Raw genomic sequence first — 25,255 nt, 5'->3', positions numbered from 1 at the left:
TCATATAATTTATCTTACTTGTAAATAGTTTTTTTTGTTGTTGTTGTTTTTAATTTTTTAAATATTTTAACTGAATTTGATGACCACAAACAAGACAAAGACCTTGTCTATAAAATAAATTTTCGCCACGCTCAGAACACACAACACACTTTATCACCTTAGAGGCTTGAAGCTTCCTATCAGCTTTGCTGTGCAATTCAAAGCGTTTTAAAACAAGATGCAGCTTCTGCTCCTGATTTCTTACTGAATGCAACTGTCTTAATTCCTTATTTACGCTATTATGCAAACACTCTCCCTCCTCTTCACTTAGCAACCCAATAGTTTTATGGAATTTTACAAATAATGGCACATTAAAAATAAGTTCATGCATTTCAAACCCACAAAATAATTCAGAGGAACCAATGTTGTCGTAGTCTAAATAAGAATCAACCACAATTAAATCCTTATCGCTACTAGCAAATTTAAATCACCTATATTATATATTAAATCACCTCTTATTTTAAAGACTGTCATTAAAATGGAAATGACATTGTTACTGATCTTATCTGTCCTAATTAATCGCTTAACAAAAGGAAAGTTACACCTACCTTCCCAACCATTTTTCCATCCAATATGTTGTTTTAGAATTTCCCTCTTAGTTGAATACATTGTTATCAAAATAATATTGACTTAATATTAATAAATATAATAAAAACAAATAAAATAATATTAATTAACAAATATATGCACTAGATAAAAGTGGATTTAACAATTTATCTGATATTAGTTTGATAATCCAAAGAGAAAAATTCCGCGTAACTTTGTTTACTTTTATACTTCAAAAATTGACTCGCCGGAACAGTTGTTTGGAGAATATTCGTTTATAAATAGTTTGGGACGTAACGCATAAAGGTTACGTCATCGCAAAAAAACGTCAACACAAATGTACGCCTTAAACTAACAAGTTTAGTTGTAAAACATGACATTTTTGAAAACATATTTCAAAACATAGCTGAAGGCACGTAAAATAATTTTTTTATTTTCATTTGCATAAAAGGTTGAAATTTCATTAACTTACGTCATCCATCAAAAAAGTTACGTTTTGCATTTAAAAACGATCAATTAAAAAATATAAATGCTTTAAAAACAGTCTTTTTGTAAAAAATTCTCTAGAATGACGCAGGAATCGGATAGAATGGACATTTAGGGTTAAGTGTTCCAAATTTCAAATATCAAGCACAAAGCTATGTTATGAAATCTTAGTTGGCCCAACTCATGTTTTCCGGAAAACATGCGAAAATTAGAAAAGTGGTTCTAAATTATTAAAAATATTTTGGCAATATTTATTTTTATACCAATTAATGTAAATATTTATTTAACAGGGAAAGATACATCTTTTATATTTTTTTAATTGCAAGATGAAAGCATTTATATAAAAAATTTACTATTAATTTAAAGTTTGTGAATTTTTATACTTTTTATGCGGAAATACTTTTTTTTTTTTGATAAACTCATGACGTCACGCTCGTTTTTATATTGAGTGAAACAGCCGTGAGTTGCAATAATGCGTTTTAAAGAATAATTTTTATATTATTCCTAACTTTTTTTAAAATAATATAACTATAATTATAATACGTAAGCCATACAACGTTTTTAGTAATAAATTAATGATTTCAAAAGTTATTGATAATTTTGTTTTTTCGATATAAAATTTATTTTTTTAAAGTTCTTTCGGGTTTCAGTGTAAAGTTCGAGATATTTGACCATAATAAAGTCTATCCTTAAACACATTAACTGACGGAGCCATTTTGCTTGCATTCGTTAAATTATTCCTTTCATTGAAGATACGATTTATGTTGAAATTATGACGAGCATTATTATATATGAATTCACGCACTAGACAATTGGATGATCTCAAAAACCGTTTTTTTCAAAAATGATCTCAAAAACATATTTACTCTATAGTGTGTACATGAAGCTTCGTATCTCTTGATCTACATTACCCAGCCAACATTGACATACGGGTACCGAACGGGGCCCATACGGTCTTCAACTGGGTCCCGTATGGGAAGACCAACGGTATCCCGTACGGGACCCAGTTGGTGGGGCCCATATGGGTATGTCCGCCGGGTATCCCGTAAGCGTCCCACGAGGTTTACCCATTGCAAATCTCGAAAAACTACGTTTAAATTTTCAATTTTACAGAAAAAGCAAATTTATATATAACTTGATTGGTTTATTTCAAAAAAATTAATTAAAATTATAGTCAAAATTGAGCAAACTTTTAAACGATTCTTTAATCGTGTATCGAATGCTTTCACGGTTATCTCGCAAATTGAAAGCTTTTCCAAAGTTGTTTAAACGACTTCTTTGAAAACCTCTTTACACAATATCTCGTTTCAATATGACCTGTAAAAAAATTAAAGTTAACTGTTAGTTTTAAATTTTATAGGTAACATAAATTATTTTTAATGTTATAAAACTCTTACGATTTCTCTTAAAACTCTTCAGATAAAAAAATGTAATTTTCACCATCGAAGGTAGAAAAATCTGTAATTTTATAATCGACATTTATTTGAACGTTTTAAAATGTACTTGTAATAAATAAGCACATGCTTCTGATTCATATATATATATATATATATATATATATATATATATATATATATATATATATATATATATATATATATATATATATATATATATATATATATATATATATATATATATATATATCTTATACTGTGGATTTAGGTGAGCAGTGTGACGTCATACTTTAATAGCCTGCTGCCTGGGGCTAATAATTTTTAAATGTAATCTTTAAAATAGAGCAAAACTTTTTTCATTTCACACTAAGGTTTCATCAATCAAGACTCATCAGAAACCTTATATAACAGTACCGTGGCTACTAGATATAAGCACCCCCTCTTTCAAAAGGGCCCCAAAATTCTTAAAAATTTTTCCAATAGATAATACTAAATAAAAAAAAAACACCATATATATATATATATATATATATATATATATATATATATATATATATATATATATATATATATATATATATATATATATATATATATATATATATATATATATATATATATATTACATTATTTTAAATTTTATTAACAATGGTTTTATAAACAAAATAAGAATAAAGTTTTTTCAAAAAGAAAAAATTTAGGATTTTTTTTTTGAAAAAACTTTCACACATGCACGAACACATCTAGGCATAGATTCAACTAGTTGGATGCATAATTCTCTTGGAAATTCTTTCCAAAGCTTTTCTAACGCCTGCTGTAATTGCACAACACTGGCTATGCTCTCTTTCTTGTCTATCCAAGCCCAAATATTCTTGTTGGGATTTAGATCTGGAGAACAAGCTGGCCAAGGCATGACCGTAATGTTTTTCTGATTAAGCCACTCTTTAACCAAGATTGCAGTGTAAGCCGTAGCACCATCGTGCTGAAAAATCCATTGTTGTCGACTTCTGTAAAAAGCTCTGGCTGTTGGCAAAAGTTTACTTTTGAGGATCTCTTTGTAGTCGTACTGGTTAATTCTGCCGTTATAAATGTTATATGACCCTGTTCCTTTATGGGAGAATTATCCCCATATTCCAACTGATCCTCCTCCACCTTGAATCCTTGGTACACAAAAATACTCTTTCAACTTTTCACTAGCCAGACTCTTGATGATTAATCTTGACTTGCAATTTATCACTTCAAAATTGGATTTGTGGCTGAAAATAACTTTGGCCTAGTCTTCTACAGACTAGTGAAGTCTTTCTCTACACCACTTTAATCTTTTTAGGCAATCTGAGATACGCAAAAGTGGTTTTCAAGCAGCAACATAGCAATCTAAGCCTTACTGGTCTCTTGAAGTTAGCTTTAAAGGCCTACCAAGCCTTGGTAAATCTTTAACACCATTATGTAGCTCGTGGTTTTTCAACATTCTTTGTACACATTTAAGGGGAACATTGCACATTTGAACTATTTCTCATTGGCTTTTTGCTTTATCTTTTAGCAGACCTACAATTTGCCATCGTACCTTGTCTGAAACAGCTTTTTTGCCCATTTTTGTCTTTTTACTTTACCGAATAATTACCAATGCGAATAACTCTAACATATATATAAACGACTAAAAAGCTGGAAATTCCTCAAACATAAGCTATTCATCACAAGATTCATCTGCTTTTTAAAACCTTTTTAACTAAACCTTTTTTTTTTGTAATTTCAAAACAATTATCACCTTCATTAGCAAGCCTTCGCATAAGAGGCGTGCGGTCGCACGCCTTATATGATCACGGATATAATACTTTTTTTTGACAACTTGGCCATGGCTCTTTGACAATTAGCGCTTTTTCAAAATGCGCTAAAAAACAAAGCATATGTAAATGCAATTTTTAATTTAATTGATTCCATAATTATAATTAAACTGCCACAAAATTTCCTGAGTACTTTATTGCAATGTAATAAAAGGCGATCATTGAAAAAAATATTCAGATTAGAGTTTAGGGCGAAATGAGTACAGAAGCTATCAAAAAATAATTACAAACCGTTTTATCAAGGAAATATAATTTCTAATAAAAAATTATTTATTAAAAAAAAACATTACAATAATTTTGAAACAACTGCTAACTATTTTTTAACTATCCCAGGGGATATCATTTCTTTTTTTAAATGAACATTGACTTGCGTATCTTTATTTATTGACTAACGTCAAAAATAAATTTAAGAGAATTATGTCGAATAAGGGAGTTCTATTTTCAAATAATTTTTATTCTAGTTAAAGTTGTTAAATACATCAAAGATGCTTGGAAACTTATACAATTTTTGTTTTTCAAAAAAATTTTTTTTACACATTTGCAAAATTATTGATAAAATGCACAACAAAAACAACTTTTTAAAGTGTTTTTAATATGCAAACAAACATTACTTTACTTTAAGGAAAATAGGAAAATTAAAAAAAAAAGCATGCATAAACATTATTTATAATGAATTTATTTGCTTTAAACTTTTAACGTAATTGCTAATTACATAAAAGACACCATGTTTAAACGTTATGATCGCTTTCTTCAATAAAAGAAAGCAATCAAAATGTTTAAGCACGGTTTCTTTTGAAGTTTTTGCAAAATCATTCATTTTAAGTAAAATTTTGAATGCTTTTGTGAGCGCATGCAAAAACCATGCTGTGACATAATTACTCTCTTCTATAGTGTACTTAGTTATTTGACTTAAAAATAACGCTATTGAGAAAAGTAATTATGTTTCGGCATATTTTTTTTAAAATCTCTGAAATTAATTTTTTATTTATTTTAAATATGTTTTTTATAATAAATAAAAAACTATTAATCGCAAAACTATTTTGAAAAAAAAATGCTGAAGTAATGCATTCATTTTGAAAAATCTTAATCAAATACCAACATTTGCATAAGCAAAATTTAAGAAACGTTTTTTGTTTTTCTGTCTGTCTTTTAACAAATGCGCGCACATTTGTCAATTTGTCGCACCCAGTATCACACTAACTTTTAATAAAGTTTGAAATTTGCACTACAAAATTTTATGAAAATTCATGGCACTTTTAAATAGCCAAAGTTACTTGATTTCTAAAAAAAAATAAAAAAAATCTGAGGGTGTGGGGAGGCAGACTCATGACCCTTTCCCTCACTATGGATCCGCCCTTGTATTAGCCAATTTATTTATGGGAGGGAATGATAAAGATTGATAGAGCTGTGACAAATTTTTCTAACTTTCGCTTACAATTAAGTTTACATTAAATAAATGTTTTCATTTTTTAAGGTTTTTATGCTGTTTATTTTGTTATTCGTTAAAATTTTTATTTTTTTAATTTAATTTTTTTTAAATTCTATTCTCTTTTAAGTTTATGGATTAATGATTTTAATTTAGGTTTACTTTGCTTTTTAGCGTCTTTTTTAAAAGCAATAATTGTCAAAACTTGCAAAGAGCTGTGGCCAAGTTGTCAAAAGAAAGTATTATATGTGTGGTCATATAAGGCATGCAACCGCACGCCTCTTACGTGAAGGCTTGCATTAGCTGAAACAAAACATTCTAACCTTGATAATTTTAAATTGTAAACAGTGTCTCAATGCAATGGTTACTGATCCATCAAAATTAGGAATACTAAACTTCTGTTTATATTCTTGTACGTGTTTATTTGAGCAACCCTTTGTTCTTTGAACAAGCTTTTTTAATTGATCTGAAAAGGTTTTGTATTTGAATGAGGGATATCTATCAAGTACTTAAAATTTAACTGTATCATTTCCTATCTGCATTAAAGAATGGACACTGTAAACTAGTTGATCCTTACCGTAAAGTTTACCAATTAACTGCACAAAATAAGTTAGTAACTGACAAGCAAAATCAACATATTTTTTCAACAAAATAAAACATTATAAAATTAGAACTGCAAATGAAAGTACTAAAAATTTTGAACAGATTTATTGGCTAAATCATCCCCTTTAAACAACTGGCCTAGTGTATATAAAAAAAGTCTGAGTTCAGTCGCTTTCCATTTTTTTAATATCTAATTAAGACCTTGATTTTCTAGAAAATATTCTTGGAATGTATCGACATATCTGAAAAATATCCGCCAGATAAAGTACTGACTGTAATCTGAGACAATTTACAACATTTGGGTCATTTAACCCTAAGTTGATGAGTCTTCACATACCCCTAAGCATACTAGATGCATAAAGTCTAAAAGAAACTTTGTTACCATGTCAAAATTTAATTCCATTTAACACACCACTAAGATGTTCAGAATGCTTTTGATGACAAAAATCTGAACCAGTGCTTAAAATCGATCAAATATGTGGGAGTATTATCTTGTCACACCCTCTCCTTTCTGAACACAACGCTTACATCAGTTATAACCATTGTGCCCCTAATACATTTAACAAATGCTCTAGCTGGTGCATCACATATGATAACAGCAAGATTGATTTCATACTCAATATTTTAACAGATAAAACCATCTTTTCGAAGAATTTTGAACTCTACCAAAAAATTATGTAGATAATCAAAAATGGAATTAGGTTTTTGGACATCACTTTTTAAACAAATCTCTAAAAATCCAATTTGGATCGCCCAAAATTGCAAGTCCTAGGCCTAGGATCTGACAGCAACATTTATAAACAAAACTTTTTGCAAATTTTATTTAAAATTTTTTACGTGTATGTTTACATTTTTATTGAATAATTTCCTACAAGTTTTTTTAATATAAAATATTTATGGAGTATTATTCTCTTTTACTATCACCTATCAAACTGATTAAACTGACTTGATCAGCTTCAGCTTTAATTTGAAGCTAATGAGTTTAAAACTGAGGCTGAAATATCAGCTGCAACCCCTAACTTACAGACAACATAGGTAATGTGATGTATACTTTAACATAATACATGTGTTTTTTATACTTGAATACTTATTTTTTTTATTTTATAATACACGCTTTTTTATAATATTAAATACTTTTTTTTTAATACACATTTTTTTATAATATTAAATACTTAAGAAAATATTGATTTTTGCAGAATATTCTTTAGATAAAAATAATATTTTCTTACATTACTGTAATTGTGGTAATAAACAAAGGTAATATTTACTCCATTACATTTGTCCCCCAAAGTTCATGAAACTCTATCATACATAAGTCTTTCACTAATTTTAATAAATAAAAGTTATTACCATTATTATCATAATTATATTTACTAACCTGTCATTACTAATATTTATCAAAAATACATTCTGGTTGTTGAAGTCACTTTTACTCATATCAGTATGTAAATATTGTTAACAGTCAGAGTGCATCAAACAGAAATATTCTCAAACATGCTGCAAAATACAAGATATACATAAGATACATATCATATAAGACCTATGACCTGGAACCTAATACTTTTATCTATGACCTGGAACCTAATACTTATAATAATAATAACTTATATATAAATTAATATATAACTATATATATATTATTTTATATATAATAATTATTTTATATTTTTATTTTTTTATTTTATAAATCTTTATTTAAAATTGAATAGCATTACAAGTAATGAATTGTACAATTTTATCTGTCCTTTAATATTAATAGTTTGCTAAGAATACAGGGGAGGAACATATTATTTATGCATTGAAAAGGCAGTAGAGCTTCCAATATTGCTTGGGAGGTAGAGGTCACTGACACCATCACGAAGGATACGGAGGTATTTTTGAATAAAAGTTTTTTGGTAAGTAGTAGTTTTTGCAGTGTTAAGAGCATACGGGAATCTATTAGGGTTTCTGCTGTTGGTTTGAGTTAATTTAGTGGTTATAGGATGGCATGGGTCTGCAAGGATCTTTTTGAGTATATTATTACAGATCCTGTCAAGTAACTCTTCAATGTCAAAAATAATATTGAAGCTGCTTGAATTGGTTACATCAATTCCAATAATTTGCAGGGCATTTTTATGAAAATGTTTGATCTCTATTTTTGCAGCACCACTGCACGAAGTGAGAATAGGAGCACTATATATAAAGTGACTAATAGCGTAAGATCGGTAGACCTGTAAAAGGTTTGGCTGAGTGTGTCCAATTTGCTTAAGACGTTTGAGCAGAAATGGTACTGATTTTATATTGTTGTGAACTGTTGTCCATTGTTCGTCCCAATCAATATTCTCATTGAGCATGATTCCAAGGTATTTGTGGCTGTTACTATTTCAAGTTCAGTATTATTGAGTACAATGGATGGTAAAGTTTGAATTTTGAAGCATCTGTGAATAATTCTTATGTTTTTACATTTCGGGCCATTAAGTTTCATTCCGTTTACCTTAGACCAAAGAGTGATGCCATCAACAATGGATTGAGGTAGGTTGGTAGGAACTTTATCATTAATTATATAGGTCAGTATATCATCAGCATATTTTTTGAGGATGGTTTCAGGTGGAAGATAGACTTTAATGTCGGAAATAAATAGAATGAACAGGATTGGACCTAAAACACTACCCTGAAGTACACCTGATTTGATACATTTCCAGTCAGTGGTGTGATCATTTGTTTTAATTCTTTGTTGACGGTTAGATAAGTAAGCTGCGATCCAAGAGGTGAGCCAGCTAGGTAGAATGTTCACTAACTTTAACGGTACCTTGTCATGGCTGACAAGATCAAAAGTATTTTCGAAATCAAAAAATATTGCATAAATTGATTTGTTGTTATCTTTCGCATGACTCCAGTCCTCTATAACTTGAGTAATTTAGTGTCCATTGTACTTCGGCCTGGGAGGAAACCGAACTGTTTGTTTGAGACCTATAAGTGCTTGGTGTGATGGACAATGAATATGGTAATAATACGTTCAAAAACTTTACATAATGCGGATGTAATGGCAATTGGTCGATAGTCATTAGACGAGTGTGGGTTAGAAATTTTTGGAGTCTGTGTTATGCTTGCTTATATGTATATATGTATTATATATATTATATATAAAAATAAAAATATAAAACCCATAAAATAGAAATAAAAATATAAAACTCATAAAATAAAAATAAAATAAAAATAAAAACATAAAACTAAAAATAAAACATAAAAATATATAAATGTTCATTTAGTCACAATCAAGTACCCTCATTTTCATCATCCTGTAAAGTTATATGGCTCTAAAATTTGTGGCACTACTAAACCATATAACATGTAATAAATAAACAATAAACTATTTTCTATGCAATCGTCCCGCTTAATTCTTTATAACAATTTTTTTTTTTTTTTTCTTTTTCTTTAATTCATATTCAATTTTTCTATGCTTGAAAAATGCTGGATCACAACAAAACTCCTATGACTTCTACTTCTTTGACTCTTCTTCCTTTCTTTCCTTCTTTTTACTGTTATATTTTTTTTTATTGATATTGTTATGATTTTTATATTTTATATATATATATATATTTTTTTTTTTTGCATTATCCTTATGATAATCACTATAATATATATAGATAAATATATAGTAAAATATATACCTATATATAGTAAAATATATAGATAGTACTTATTATATTACTGTATTTAATATTATTATTACCATTTATTACTATTATTATTACTATTTATTTTTATTTATTTTTTATTACTTATTATTATCATTATTATTATGCTATATTTATACCATCATAGGTCTTTACGCGTCATCAGTTTATAACTATTTGTAAATGTCCCGCACGATTGTATATATACAGTTATTATTAAAGTGAAAATATATTGATTTGATTTGATTTATATATATATATTATATATAATATATTACATATAATATATTATTTATATTATTTATAATAATATATAAATTATATATTAAGTATATAATTATATTATAATTATATATAATTATATATAAATAACTTATATTTAAATAATATATAACTTATACATAATATTACGTATATTGTGATATTATTGTTAAAATTACAAGCGACGCTTGTCAAGCGTACAATTTTAAATCAAAGTCAAAAAACATCATCGATTAAAAAATTAGGTAGATGCATAACAATAAAGCCATTATTTGCATTTATATGTAAACACTTAATATTTATAACTTACCGTAAGTGACTTAATATTTATAATTTACAAAAACAAAACTTTATATTTTGATCATTTTAAAAATGCAAACAGTGTCTCAATTGAATAGTTATTTCATGTTTAATAGTTACTGAAACATATGTTAAACATATATGTTAAACTTTGTAAATTTATTTTTAAAAAATATTAAAAAAATTCTTTTATAATTGTAATAAATAAAATTTTAAAACAACGTCTTAGTTTCATAATGAAAAAATACATCGAAAAAAAAATTTTCTCTTCAATTACAATGTAAATATAATGTATACAAAAAATATAAAGCTCAAAAGTTAAATTTTTAAATTTATTTCACGCACAATACGAATTATTAATGGCAACCATCGAGTAAGTTTTGTGATTTTTTTAATCATCAGTATAAACCCTTTGTGAAACTTATGGGAAACCCGTCAAAACCCCAGATCCTTCGGCTCCGATAAAAACCAAATAAAAACAATCAAGCGAATTTGCTTTATTTTTTAACCATATGGGAGCTGTCCGGAAACCAAAACACTTACCCGTTAAAATCCCGTTCCCGTAAGCCCAGACAAAAACCATACGGGACCCGTCTGTCAATGTTGGCTGGGTAGGTACCCGATAGATTTTAGAAGTGGCATTTATTTATTTATTTTCGTTATTTAGGTATTCTAATAAGTCTTTACGGTCTTATCAAAGAACACCGCATTTAACCAGGAAGTTCACGCCTCCCTTACCAATGTTGCATATATGGCTTCGAACCACGGACCTTCATTTATGAGGCCAGAACTCTAACCACTACACCACAAGTGTTACATTTATTTGTCTCATATTTTCCACTTTAAGCAATTAAAGAGCAAAAATAAGAAACTCATAACTATTATTTAAAAAAAATAAAAGTTATTACTTAGGTCGTTAGGAAAGTTCGTAGAACTCCCCTATTAAAAAATAAAAAAAAGAAGAGTTTTTTTAAATTTTATTTTATCAAATGTTCAAAATAATGTCCATCGTTATCTATACAAAGTTGCATCCTTTCAAGCCATTTGTGAAACGTTTTTTTATTTGGGTATACTTTAAAGTAGCTTCTTTATGCGAGTTTTTTAACTTTCGACGTCAGTATCGTCATCAAGATTTTTTTTTATCAAGTTGAATAGCCAATAATCGGATGGAGCTAAGTCTAGTGAGTATGGTGGGTGGCGATTTGTTGTAATTCCAGCTTGGTTTAGACAATTTGTGACGGTTTCAGTCACATGGGGTCGAGCGTTATCATGGAGAAATTTGAAATTTTAAGAGGTTTCAAACAACTTTTTATATAATATTCGCTATTAAAAGTGTCTCCCTTTTCAACATAACCCAAATGAACAACACCTGTTGTTTTGAAGAAGATGTTTTTTGGCAGAAACCTGTCGCATCTTACTATAGTTCTTGGACTTTCACCTTCACCGACCCAACTAGAAATAGCCGACTTGTGTCCAACTTGTCTCAAATAAAACCACGACTCATCCCCTGTAATAATATCACATAGTCTCCATGGGCCGTTTCTGAAAAGGGCTAAATTTTCCTTACATGCCTCAACTCTATTCTTGCGATTTTGATCGGTTAACTCGTGGGGTATCCAACGTGATGTTAGTTTTCTTTTTTTAAGTGCGTTGTGAATGATTTCGTTGATTGTAAAACGATTAATCGATGTCAAGGCTTCAATTATATCATGTGTTGCATGCGGATTTTCTTCAATAATGGCTCGCACACGTTCAATATTCTCAGCTGTATACGTGGTTCGAGGGTGCCCTGAGCGAGGATCATCTTCGAGACTCTCTCGACTTTTTTTAACGTATATAATAAAATTTAAATAACTTTTTTAATAAACATTTAAAATATTTCAACAAGTACTCAAAATGTTCATAATTAAACACAGTTATATTAATGATATATAAATATTTAATTAATTCCTGTCTCATTGTATCTTTACAGATGAAGTTCTACGAACTTTCTAACGACCTAAGTAAATATAAATTATAAAAGGTCATTTCTAATATTTTAGTAATAAGGTTGTAAGATGATGGGAAAATTTTTTTTTGTAGGGGGGTTGTATTCAAAATTTATCATATATATTGTTATAGTATTTTACTTTTTTAATAAGTTACAGTCGTCCCCCGGTTAACGAACTTAATTCGGAGTACGAACTAGTTCGTTATCCGAAAAGTTCGTTAACCGAAACGCGTTTTCCCATAGGCCGCCATTAAAAAATTTTTAATTGGTGGATTTTGCCGAAATAATGGGGGAAAAAATTCAAAAAATTGTCCAACTTGATAAATAAAATAGGCAAAGGTGAAATGATTGAAACCTGAGATTTATGCACTTTTAAAAATTGAAACAAATTGAAATTGTGCATGAAAATTGCTTGTCAAAGTTTTAGAAAAAACTAAAAATTGAACATGAACATTGCTTATCAAAAAATGGTTGATTTATTCACACCAAACTCCTTAGCCAGGTCACTTTGCTTTTCACCTTTTTGCACTCTTTGAATGATTGTCTTTTTCTCTTCAAGAGTGAAAACTTTTCTGCTTTTTTTCGCAGGGTTCGACATTTTGAAAAATCGCAAAATCGAAAAAATCGCAAGTGGGAAAAAAACCTAGAAAAAAGCACAAAAATGCATGAAAAATATTAGTGAAACAAGAAAAGAAAAAAATGAAACAACAAAAGCACACCCAGCACAACCATTCACCTCCCAGGCTTCCATGACACTCACAAAACTGAGGGGGAAATGCTGGACGGCGCGCCCGACCTTCACGCGCGTGTGCACGCCATTTGGCGGTCCCGGTTCGTTAACCGAGTTCCGGTTCGTTAACCGGGGGAGGATTTTGGGCAAACTTTCGGTTCGTTAACCGAAAGTTCGCTAACAGGGGGGTTCGTTAACCGGGGGACGACTGTATATCTTTAAAGTATAACTTTATAAAAGCTGTATAAATATTTATACCTGCAGTTTAAGAGCATTTCCAAGATGCATATAACAAGATGAAGGTTTATGCATCTTGTTATATGTCATATAACAAGATGTATAAATAAATGTTTGCATGATTGGGGCAAAAAGAAGAACACTCCGCCCCATATTTTCCCCTTGTAATTTACGCATCATAGCTAACAAAACTGTCCTTGTTTGGATAAAGTGCACGTTTTTTAATCGCTACATTTTACCTTAAATTTATATACATTATATAAAAAAGAAAGGTTTTAAAGAAGTATTAAACCTCAAAATAAACAAAGAAAAATAGCTCTAAAAAATGTTTTCAAGAAAAAGAGTAATATGATAATTACATTACATATATAACTATATTATATATTATATTATATAACTATACTATATATCTTTATTACCTAATAATTATAGTATACAATTATACTATATATTTATATTATATAATTATATAATAATGTATAATAATTGGAATAAATATTAAACAAAAGAAATAATAGTTAAAATAATCAATGACTTTGAATAAAAATTAATGAGAAATCCATTCATTATTTAGTTTTAGAGTTTAGAGAGCGCTTTTAACTTTTTTCGCATAAAATTAATATTTTCCTTGAGTACCTCTAAAACCCCTTTCATTGCAATTCCAAGTATGTTATCAATTTTTACGCATTGTATTGTTTCTTACAGATGTTATGAAAATTCATAATTATATTTGATGTACAAACAGACTTGCTTACTACAATATATCAAATAAAAAGCATTTTTCGATATATTATAGTCAGCTATGAAAAATGCATGTTTCTGTCTCTCATTGAAATTATACCATCATTGTGGCGAGATTTTGATAAAAAACTTATATTTAGTTTTATAGTAATATTTTTCAATTAGTTTGAAGTAATAGAAATTACTCTAATTTTATTTGGTTATAATAAACTTGCTTTTTTACAATAAGTTTTACATTAAAAGTATCCAAATTTTGTCTCAGTTTAAATTATTTTGAATAGGTCAGATTTAATATTGTCAGAATATTTAAGTTATAAATAAGTTTGTTTACTGTTAAAATAGTTTATGATCTTGAGTTTAAGATGGTAGAGATATCAAGAATGATCTAAAAAATGATCTAAAAAAGATAAATTTTTTTTTATATCCTTACCAATTATAGCGAATAATCGCTACAACTTAAAACATGAGACTTAAGCATTTGTCTTGTTTCAAGTTGTATTCATGTTAATCTGGTAATTTGGATGACCAATAGATTTTAGATAAAATACTGAATATCTGATGACAATCTGGTTGGAGTGCAATTATTTAACAGCATTTTAAACTAGAAACTTAGCAAAAACTGCAATAACTCTTTGGATAAAAGTATTTATGCTATTTCTATCAATCAACTAAAGCCAAATATCAAGTTATACGTAGGTGGAAAAGGGTTTTCATTTGTTTTATTAATTGATGATGTATCAAAAATACCATTTTTAACGGATAACCCTCGCATATTTTCCAACATTATGGATTTCCTGTTTGTTTGTTTTTTTAACTTTTAATGGAAATTACTAAATTTAGTGTGTTAAGGAGTTTTAATTAAAGAGAATTACAATAAATAATTTGAGAAAATAAACTTTTTATATCCACCACCTATAGCCACCACCTATGGCCGGATCTAAAGTAATTCGTAGTTTGTTTAATAATTCCGTCCTTTTATCTATTCCTAATGTCTTTCTCGTAAATTATTCCCAATACTACCTGCTGCGTATACTTTTAGGCTCTTCTCAGACTTTGCAGCAATCCTGAAATTATGAGCAGACTTTCTATCGTTCGTATCACCAGTTTGTTGCTTGGGTAGAAAAACCAATTCACCTCTAAACTTATTTTGGATTTCAATCTTTTTCTTTCCACCTTTTTTTTTATCTTTATCCCCTCTTACTTGCCATTTTTAAAGTTCTAATCGGTGTAAATATGACAAACACATTCGAAAGTTCTAATCCAGAAGTAATAAAGGTAAAATATAAAGGTAATGTATTTGTATTATTCATTTTTTAAGTTTTTCCCCACATAAGTAGCATCATTGTACGGAAAAACACGATGTCAAAACATTGCAAACTTTCCGTCTGCAAAGTATCATAATTCGTATTTTTTGTATGACAAGATCTCGTTGAGATATTTTGGAGGGGTAAGCACTTCAGTTTTTGTTTTAAATCATTGATTTCTTTAAATTTTGAATCTGTAAACTCCTCAAAAAATAGTTTGACTTGTCAAAAATACCAAATACATGATGTATCAGGGTTTTTACGAGTTATTGTTTTAACATCCCCATACACCAAAGAAAACTTGTATTGGCATCACAGAAGTACTAAAAAAACTTTCATTGTTTAAACTAGAGTTGTTAACCGGAATATTTCGTACAACTCCAGAAAAATAAAATTCTTTCGAAAGGATATTGAGAATCAGGAATTTTTTTTTCGTACCGAATTTTACGAAACAAAAAAAACCGTCGATGTTCATTTCGCAAATGCTACTTACGAAATATAACTTGCGAAAGGCTATATGCCTTTCGCAAGTTGAATTACGAAATAAAACTATTTTCTACATACGAAAGTAGTGCTTACGGAAGTCGCACTTGCGAAACGAGCTCTTTCGCTAAACGACGTTTCGAAGTCTATAAAAAATTTTTGTTGGTCAATCGGATATAATTGTGAAAAATGTACCAAAATGTTTATTATAAAATTTTATTTTCAGTATTGCAACATACGAACATGTTAAGGTTTTATTTTTTAAAATAATGATAAAAATAAAATTTCTTTCGAAACGAAACTCTTTCGCGCCGCAACTTGCTAAACAGTTCTTAACGGAAAAAAACTTACGAAACGCGGCATAATAAATATTACGTTTTATGAATCAAATACGTATAATTAACTAAGTAATTAAAATACTAATTTTTTATATGATATCGATAAGTTTCAGTTTTAAACTTCTATAAAGAAATCAAGACTTTCATTAAATATACTTTTTAGAATATCCTTTAATGAATAAGAATTAAATAATGAAGATAACTTGAACAACGTTAGCATACGAATGCAATTGCGAAATCAGGAAACAATTCCTTTGTTGAAATCAAAAAAAGACCTTATTTAAGTGCTGAATGCCAAAACTTAGTTATATAATAAAATGCCTTAAAATAGCTCTTACTTGTTTTCAAATAGTACAATTTAATGTTTAGTCAGTTTCAATTTTTTAATTTTTGAGGTGCTCTGTTATATGCTCCTTTGCTTTTATTACCTCAATAACAACAAGTAAGTTAAAAAAAGTTTAAGCACATCCTTTTCAATGATTTTTTCTTAAATGTTTTCCTTAATAAATAAAAAAAGTAAGGGTGGGAGGGTGGAAAGGGCATTTGTTGTCCCTTGTACCATTGGCTCTGGAAAATGCTTTGATTTAAACATCCCAACGTTATTGGGACTATACAACTGATGAAAGTTTTAAAGCTATAGCTGTTACGGAGAGAAGTAAAAAATTAGTTGCGAGATTTTGCAGCAAATAAACGTATACGTACAATACGACTCTTCCCCGGGTCTTTGCGCCTGGAAAAATTTTGACATAGAAGCTCACCAGGACTATACAAGCGCTGAAAGATTCAGAGCTATAGCTAGTCAGCTACAACTGTGAATCTTTGTTTGACAGCGTTCAAACAACACTTAAAGTTCAATTAAAATTTGTAATGGAACCAAATATTTTACTAAGTTTTTATATTTGAGAATATAAATAGTAAACCTCGAATTCTGCTAAGCCAAAGGCAATAATCAACTGAGTAGGAAGTAAATCAAATTCGGTACTTGATAAATATAAACATATATAAACACTGGCGTAGAGACTTGTTGCGGAGGGAGCGTTGCCCTTTCCTCAAAACTAACTCAAAGTTTCAGTTTTTTAATTTTTATTTTAGCTGCGTAAGGCCGCCTTAATTTCTGTTTTAGGCCCCCCCCCTGCATCCTAACTTTTTTAACCTTTCTAGGTCACTATATATATATATATATATATATATATATATATATATATATATATATATATATAGATATACGTATATCAGATATATATGTATAAACTAAGACTATATATGTATAAACTGAAGAATCATTTAACAACATTATTTTATTTAAATAATAAGTAATAACACTTTTTTGTATAACAGTTTAATGAATGCTTTCGAGTCTATTCCGTAAGCGCACATTCCGAAACGCTCCTTCCGTTAGGAACTGTTTCGCAAGTATTCTTTCGAAATGATTTGTTTCGCAAGTAACTTTTTGTAAATGGTTTTTACCGAATTATTATTATTTATTTTTTTCGTATAATGCATTACGGAAGGTGAATTTGCGCAAGTACAATTTCCGCAATAGCAACTTAAAATATGGAAGACAAAAATGCGAAATTTTCGTAAGTTTTTGTTTACGGCGAACAACCCTAGTTTAAACTCAGTTTCGAAAAGCTTTGCTTATATTGATTTTGTACTGACTCGTCTCATCTTTATTTAATGAAAATGCCATATTTATTAACTTTACATAAATAAAATTTATCGCTAATTTTATGAGTTTGACAAAAATGAAAGAGTGTGTGATATTTCTGCAGATGTTTCTGATATCATAGCTTCTTGAGATTAACATAACAACTAGGCCTTTTTAACTATTTGGTTCAAAAGATGTAGATATAAGCTTCTTTTTTTGTTGTTGTAGTTATTAAAATGCTCTCAGAAGTTCTTACGGTCACAGAGCACCGCGGAAGAGGTTCCTTACTAATGTTGCTTATTGGACTAAAGCCGGTATCGAACCTGGGACCTCTAGCTCTAAGCCAGCACTCTAATCAATGCTATAGGCTTACTCGTTGTTTATTGGTACTGTCGAGTGGAGAATTTAGTATCAGCTATTAGTGCAAACGCTTTTTCTGCCAATAAAAATGCTGGTCGCTATAGAAATTACTGTCGCATTTTTTTCAAAGTTTTACATCATTTTGGAGATACAATCAAAGTTTCTTTAACAATAAAAACTGATTTTTTTTTCTTTTTAACTTAGTTTCATTCCCCTGGCCATACTTAACTAAGCATCATTCCCGTGGTCATACTTAGCACTTCGCTACTTAATTACAGAAGATGTTGCACATTTAATTTTTGAGACGCACTTTGAAATATAAGACCAGCAAACTCAAAGTTTTTACTTATCGATGTAGAGTAGGTGTCTTACTGTTTTTATCCAACTTGTATTAAATGTTTGATAATTATAAAATTGAAAGTAATTTTAATTTTTAAGCAATTAAAAGCGGATGAAACACTCCAATGTTTCCATTTTTCTAAAAACGTAACTCATTATTGCATCAAACTTAAGATATTTCGGGGTTTATACCCATATATCAAAAAAACCATTAGGAAACCAAAGGGTCATTCTGTAAAAGAGAAGAAACATAACTGTTGCGCAAATATGCGCAAAATGTCTTTTTTGTTTTAATAACTTATTGGTGTAAGGTTTAATATCCATATAACCATGCAATGACATTTGGTAATATTATATTTTAAAAATTAGAAAAGACTTGTAAAATAACTTAACGATTTGATATAAAATTACTAACTTTTTGATAGAATTCTACAAATCAGTAAATGATATTTGCTAAAATCAAAAAAACAATAGTAATACAAGAATATTCTAACAACCCTTATTTCAAAGTAAAATAATTTAGAAGAGATAAGTTTCAGACGCACAACGTTCACAATTAGTAAAGGTGTCAAATTTATGTCTACAAATCTGTTACACGATTTTCGCGCATGTTCAAAAGAGTTATTTGCCGCTGCATTGGTCTATCTGCTATCGGAGCATAAAACAACAACAAAAAAAAATTGAGATAAGTTTCAAAATTATTTCTCCTATATTTTTAAAATAACACTGTGGGTCAAAAAAAAGCAAAAAAAAAAAAAAAAAAAATCTTCGAAATTTTAATTGCCGCTGTAATGTTCAAGTGAAGTGCGAACTACAAACATTTATTAAAGAGGGAAGTAAAAAGTCCATAGACTGGCTTTTAATTGGGAAGGCTGCTTATCTTTTTTAGTTGTCGTTTACAAATGAACAACCGGTTTTAGCTACTTTGTGGTTTACTACAAAGTAGCTAAAACCGGTTGGTCAGTTTGCACTTAAAAACATTTACGCTTAAACAGTTTTGCAGTTATGAAATACGGGCTTAGGGGTCGTCGATAAAGTAAGCCAATTTGACACCCCCCTGTTGCCATGCGTACTTTTAAGTCCCCACTCCCTAAAAAAGTCGTACTTTTTTCAAATACCCCGCCTCCCCTTAACTTTTTTAATTTTCAATAAAAAAGTTTATTGAAAAAAAAAAGATGGTGGAGGTACCTTAGATACTTTAAACGACCCCAAAGTCCTTTGTTTGCTGCACAGAATTCCAATTTAAAAAACGTCTTCAAATATATACAAATATTAATTTTTAAAAAAATTAAGTATTAACATTGTGTGCTTGGCCGAGAGGTCAATGATGGGTAATTCCGTGTCAAAACAACAACAAAAATTCAAAAAAATTACACAATGTCTCTAAATGACTTAATTTTTGCAACAAAGATACTTAACTACGCTAAAAAGAATTCCTTAAAGTTGTTTTAAACAAATCGGAATATTTTAGGAGTTATGCTAGTTTGAAATTCAAAGCTTAATAACATTTTTACTTATCATGCTCCCCTAGCAACGTCCCTAGTAGCAAGTAAATGTCGATGCATACGTTGTTACCTTAACTATATTATTTCATAACTTGAAATTTCCCACATATTATTAGATGCTAAGCCATAAAATTATACAAATAAAATAATAACTTTTTATATTTATTAATAAATCAAATAAGATTAAATCGGCGTTTTTAATAAAATTTAAAAGTAAACATGCTTACTTTAAGAAGAATTGCAGAAAAGATTTTGATCTATATATTTCCAAACTTCATATTCTTAAAGTATATATAAATATCTATAAAAAAAACAAAAAACTGAGTTGATTATAAAAGAAATGCAAAACTTTTTCACGATATTTTAAAATCAATTTTCTAAACTGTTCAATTTCCCTAGAATTTCTAAACTTATAATTTTATTCTTTTTACCATTATTATTCCTGTTATAATTATAGAACAAAATGACTTGTCCTAAAAAATCTAGTTTCTGAAAATTAATAAAAATTAATTTTTTTTTACCTAACTGCATCTCTTTAAATATCATGTTTTTGCCATGTTCCTATTCCTATTAATATTGTAATATTAACACTGTTAATATTGTAATATTAACACTTAACATACACTGTAAAATTGCAATATTAACAAATGTATGTTTACAACATTATTTTTACAAATAAATGTTTACATTTAATGTTATAAAGTTTTCTAATATTACTGTACCTTATAAAGTCAACAAAACTTTTGACATTTTGCAGCAGTAAATTCTTCACTCTTTAAATCGAGAATTAAAAATGGTGGATAAAATTTAACAGCTTAGCAACGTTATTAAACTTCTATTCTTCTCGGGCCAATTCAAAGAGGCCCTGAGGTGCGTTTTTTCGTCCCACCTGAAAGCAAGATAAATTTGGCGCGCGCATCAAAAAATGTATTACTACAAACAAATTAAATAGGGCCAGTTAAAATCGGCCCGGCCGTTATTGGCAATGAATTAAAACAACGCTACAATACTTTAAATGAATTGCAAATAAACAAATTACTTATAAAATAATTTAAAATTAGAACAAACTTAGAACTATTTATTTTTATGAAACCTGACTGCAAATAGTTTAGGCTAATGGTTGCATATTTACATATATAAAAATACATACTAATAACAATAGTTGCATATTACATTAACAAATACGTAATTTTAAATAAATTTAGGTCGGGCCAGGCCCCTATTGACGAGCCGCCACTTTATATATATATATATATATATATATATATATATATATATATATATATATATATATATATATATATATATATATATATATATATTTAAACAACTTTAAAAGTATTCTACACAATAGAGTGCTCAATGTTCTTAAAAGAACAGAGCAATTATATTAGTAGTAGAAAATCACTCAGCAAAAATTTTTTCCATTTAACACTGTGTTTCATCAACAAAGATTCATCAGAAATGGATGATCAAATTATTAAAACTTCAATTTATACCAAAAATTAAATTACAGGAAGTTGTTACGGCTTAGGGTTTATTAGTAGTAATGAGGCAATTGCTTGGGCTATTAAACAGTGTTCTGAGTACTATCTATGCTTTGATTCAAGTTCTTCAATCTAATTTTAAAATGAATAAAGTACCAAAAACTATAAAACACAAAAAACCATCATCATCACCAAGTTCTCTAAACCTATCATTCACTAATATTTGTGGTCTTCGAAGTAACTTTTCTTCTGTTGAGTCTTATCTCTTGCAAAGTTCACCAGACCTACCTGCTCTTTGTGAGACTAATTTGAGTTCGGCTGTCTCATCTTGTGATCTTAGTGTTGATGGTTATCTTCCTTTAATTCGCAAAGACTCCAATAGTCACATGCTTGGCCTAGGCATTTACATTTGTAAGAATTCACCCATTTGTTGTGAAACTAGGTCTGAATCCACAGACTATACTTTCATGTACTTTCATTTAGCACCACTTCACTCAATTGCCTTTCTTTTTGTTCTATATCGCTCTCCTTCATCTCAAGACTGCACTCATTTTGATGTTATTTCTGATCATATTGACCAAGCCTATTCTCTTTATCCATCAGCTAATATAGTTGTTGTCGGTGACTTTAATGCTCACCACTCTGAATGGCTTAGCTCTAGTGTCAGTGATTCGGCAGGCATTAAAGCCCACAATTTTTGCCTTTCTCAATCCCTAACTTTTAAATAGTCAACGATTGCCAATCGAAACTGTTATTTCCATATTTATCAGCAAAACAATTCTCCAGAAAACAGACGTTTGTTTATTAATGTAAGAAACAATTGTAAAAAAGTTTTGTCTAACGCCAAAACCCGCTATTCTCAGGTCATGAAATCTCGTATCTCATCTAAAAAATTAGGCTATCATGACTTCTGGAGAATCTTTAATAATATCAATAATAAGGGCAAATCTTTAATTCCACCTCTCTTGTATGGTTCAGACTTTGTCACCTCACCTAAAGACAAAGCTGAATTGTTTGCTAAAAACTTTTCATCAATATCATCTCTTGATTCCACTAATTGCGTTCTACCTGATATTGCAAACAAACAGGTTGATCCATAGCTTGACATTTATATCACTCCAGCTTCTGTATCTAAAGTGATTTCCTGCCTAGACTCTTCTACAGCTTGTGGCCCGGACAACATACCTGTTATTGTATTGCAGAAGTGTTCTCCGGAGCTGTCGTCTATACTCTCAAAGCTATTTAACAAGTCCTTATCAGAGTCTTGTTTTCCGGCCTGCTAGAAAGCGGCATCCGTCATCCCTATCTTCAAAAATTCTGGAGAGCGATCTGATTCGTCTATCTACCGTCCCATTAGTCTTCTTCCTATCATAAGCAAGGTTTTTGAGTCTTTAATTAACAAACACTTAATTTCTCATCTTGAATCTAATAACTTACTTTCTGACCATCAAAATAGATTTCGATCTTCTTGTTCTACAGCTGATTTGCTAACAGTAATAACAGATAGGTTTTATTGTGCATTAGATAAAGGTGGAGAGGTTAAGACCATTGCTCTTGACATTTCAAAAGCGTTTGATAAAGTTTGGCATGCTGGTCTTCTCCATTAGCTTTCTTCTCATGGTGTATCCGGCTACATCTTTAAAATTATTGAATCCTTCCTTTCCAATCGTAGTATAAAAGTTGTCCTTGATGGACAGCACTCTTCTTCTTATTCTGTAACTTCAGGGGTTCCTCAAGGTTCTATCCTTGGCCCTATACTCTTTTTAATTTACATTAACAATTTTCCAGATATTCTCACATCTAAGATGGCATTGTTTGCTGATGATACTACCATTTATTCTTGTCGTGATAAGAAACCAACACTCTCTGATTGCTTGAAGGGGGCATTTGAGCTTGAAAAAGATCTCACTTCTGCTACAGCATGGGGCTCACAGTGGCTGGTGAACTTTAATTCAGATAAAACTCATTTTTTTTTAACCAATCGTTATCGCAACAATTTAGATCTTCCTATATTTATGAACGGTGATGTACTCGATGAGTCACCTACTCTTCAACTTCTAAGATTAACTCTTACTTCCAATCTTTCTTGGAAACCATATATGCAAAATTAGCATCTGCTAAGGTTGCATCTCTTTATCGAGCTCGTCACTTTCTTACTTCGGATTCTATTCTCTATCTCTATTAATCTCAAATCTGGCCTTGTATGGAATACTGTTGCCATATCTGTGGCGGTTCTTCCAATGATGCTCTTTCTCTTTTAGACAAGGTGCAAAAACGCATTGTAAACATAGTTGAACCTGCTCCTGCAGCCAACCTCCAACCATTGTCACATCGTCGTAATGTTGCTTCTCTTTCTTTTTTCTACAAATACTATAATGGACACTGCTCTAAAGAGTTAAGTTAAGTGTCGTCCTTTTTCTGTGACTGTTCCTAAGTGCTCCAAAAACGCTTATTTGTCTAGTTTTTTTCCTCGAATATCAGCTCTTTTGAATTCGCTTCCTTCATCTTGCTTTCCTGATTCATATAATTTGCAATCCTTTAAGTCGTCCGTCAATCGTTATCTTGCTTTACAATCTTCATCTTTTTTCTTTCAGTAACTTCCAACTTTAATTAATGGCTGCCTGCAGCCTTGTTGGAAGCGAAGATGTTTAAATAAAAAATAAAAAAAAAAAGCGAAGAGAGTGTTTTAAGATCATCATTTAAAAGCGTATTCCATAATTTAGGTTCTCGATTTGTAATTGAATATTTAGTGGCTGAATAATAGGTTTTGGATTTTTACGCCTTACTCAGGGCCAGTATATAAGGGGAGGCAAGTGTGCATGCGTGCCCGCAGGATTTTTTGAAGTTCAAGATAGGACACTTTCACACGTTGTGCAAACTCCAAACTTAAGTATGTTTATATCTATGCCAAATGAAGAGGCCAAGTTTACACTCCCCTCATTTTGTTGAGCCGAAATATTTGCATGGTCATAACTTTTGTTATTTACAATATTTTTTTACGAAATTTAAAATCTGTCGATAAATTTAAATTTGTATTTAGGTAGTAAAGTTGAAAGTTTTAATACATTAGTGCCCTAACGTTTGAGCGTGGAGGGGGGGGGGGAGAGAAAGCGATTTAGGGCTTTTTGTTCCCAGGCTTCCGCCATCCCAATTTTTTGCAAGGCCATTAGGCATAGGTATAAATATACTTAAGTTTGGAGTTTGCACAATGTGTGAAAGTGTCCTATCTGGAACAGCAAAAAATCCTGCGGGCGCCCACCTATGTGTGCGCATAGAGGGAAACTATACCCTCTACTCACCTATACCATACATCTTTTTATGTTGGCAAACTAGGATCTTTAGTCAGAATTTTAACTTTTTTATTGATTAGCTGGTTAATTGTGATAAATTAGAAAATCGATGTACGTACTTTTAAATTGAACCTTTCTCCCCCTCTCCCCTCTATACGATTTCGTACGCTATTTGAAGACTTCCCCCTCCCCCTATGAGCATACGTACTTTATGGACGACCCCTTAGGCAGTAGCCCATTAATTAACA

General features: G+C 29.9%; 1 long non-coding RNA gene across 1 annotated transcript; it reads right to left on the bottom strand.

Annotated features, from left to right (window-relative positions):
- Positions 1 to 2,194: 2,194 nt before the first annotated feature.
- Positions 2,195 to 7,900, bottom strand: LOC136089499 (uncharacterized). The gene is made up of 2 exons (XR_010643109.1): positions 7,717 to 7,900; positions 2,195 to 2,388 (listed from the first exon to the last, which is right to left on the bottom strand). It is a non-coding gene; the product is annotated as an uncharacterized LOC136089499 (long non-coding RNA).
- Between the last annotated feature and the right edge of the window lie 17,355 nt (positions 7,901 to 25,255).

This window comes from Hydra vulgaris, chromosome 13 (genome assembly GCF_038396675.1).
Source record: "Hydra vulgaris chromosome 13, alternate assembly HydraT2T_AEP".
NCBI lineage: Eukaryota > Metazoa > Cnidaria > Hydrozoa > Anthoathecata > Hydridae > Hydra > Hydra vulgaris.
The sequence above is the reverse complement of the archived record's forward strand: the minus strand, read 5'-3'. Positions and strand labels throughout refer to the sequence as shown.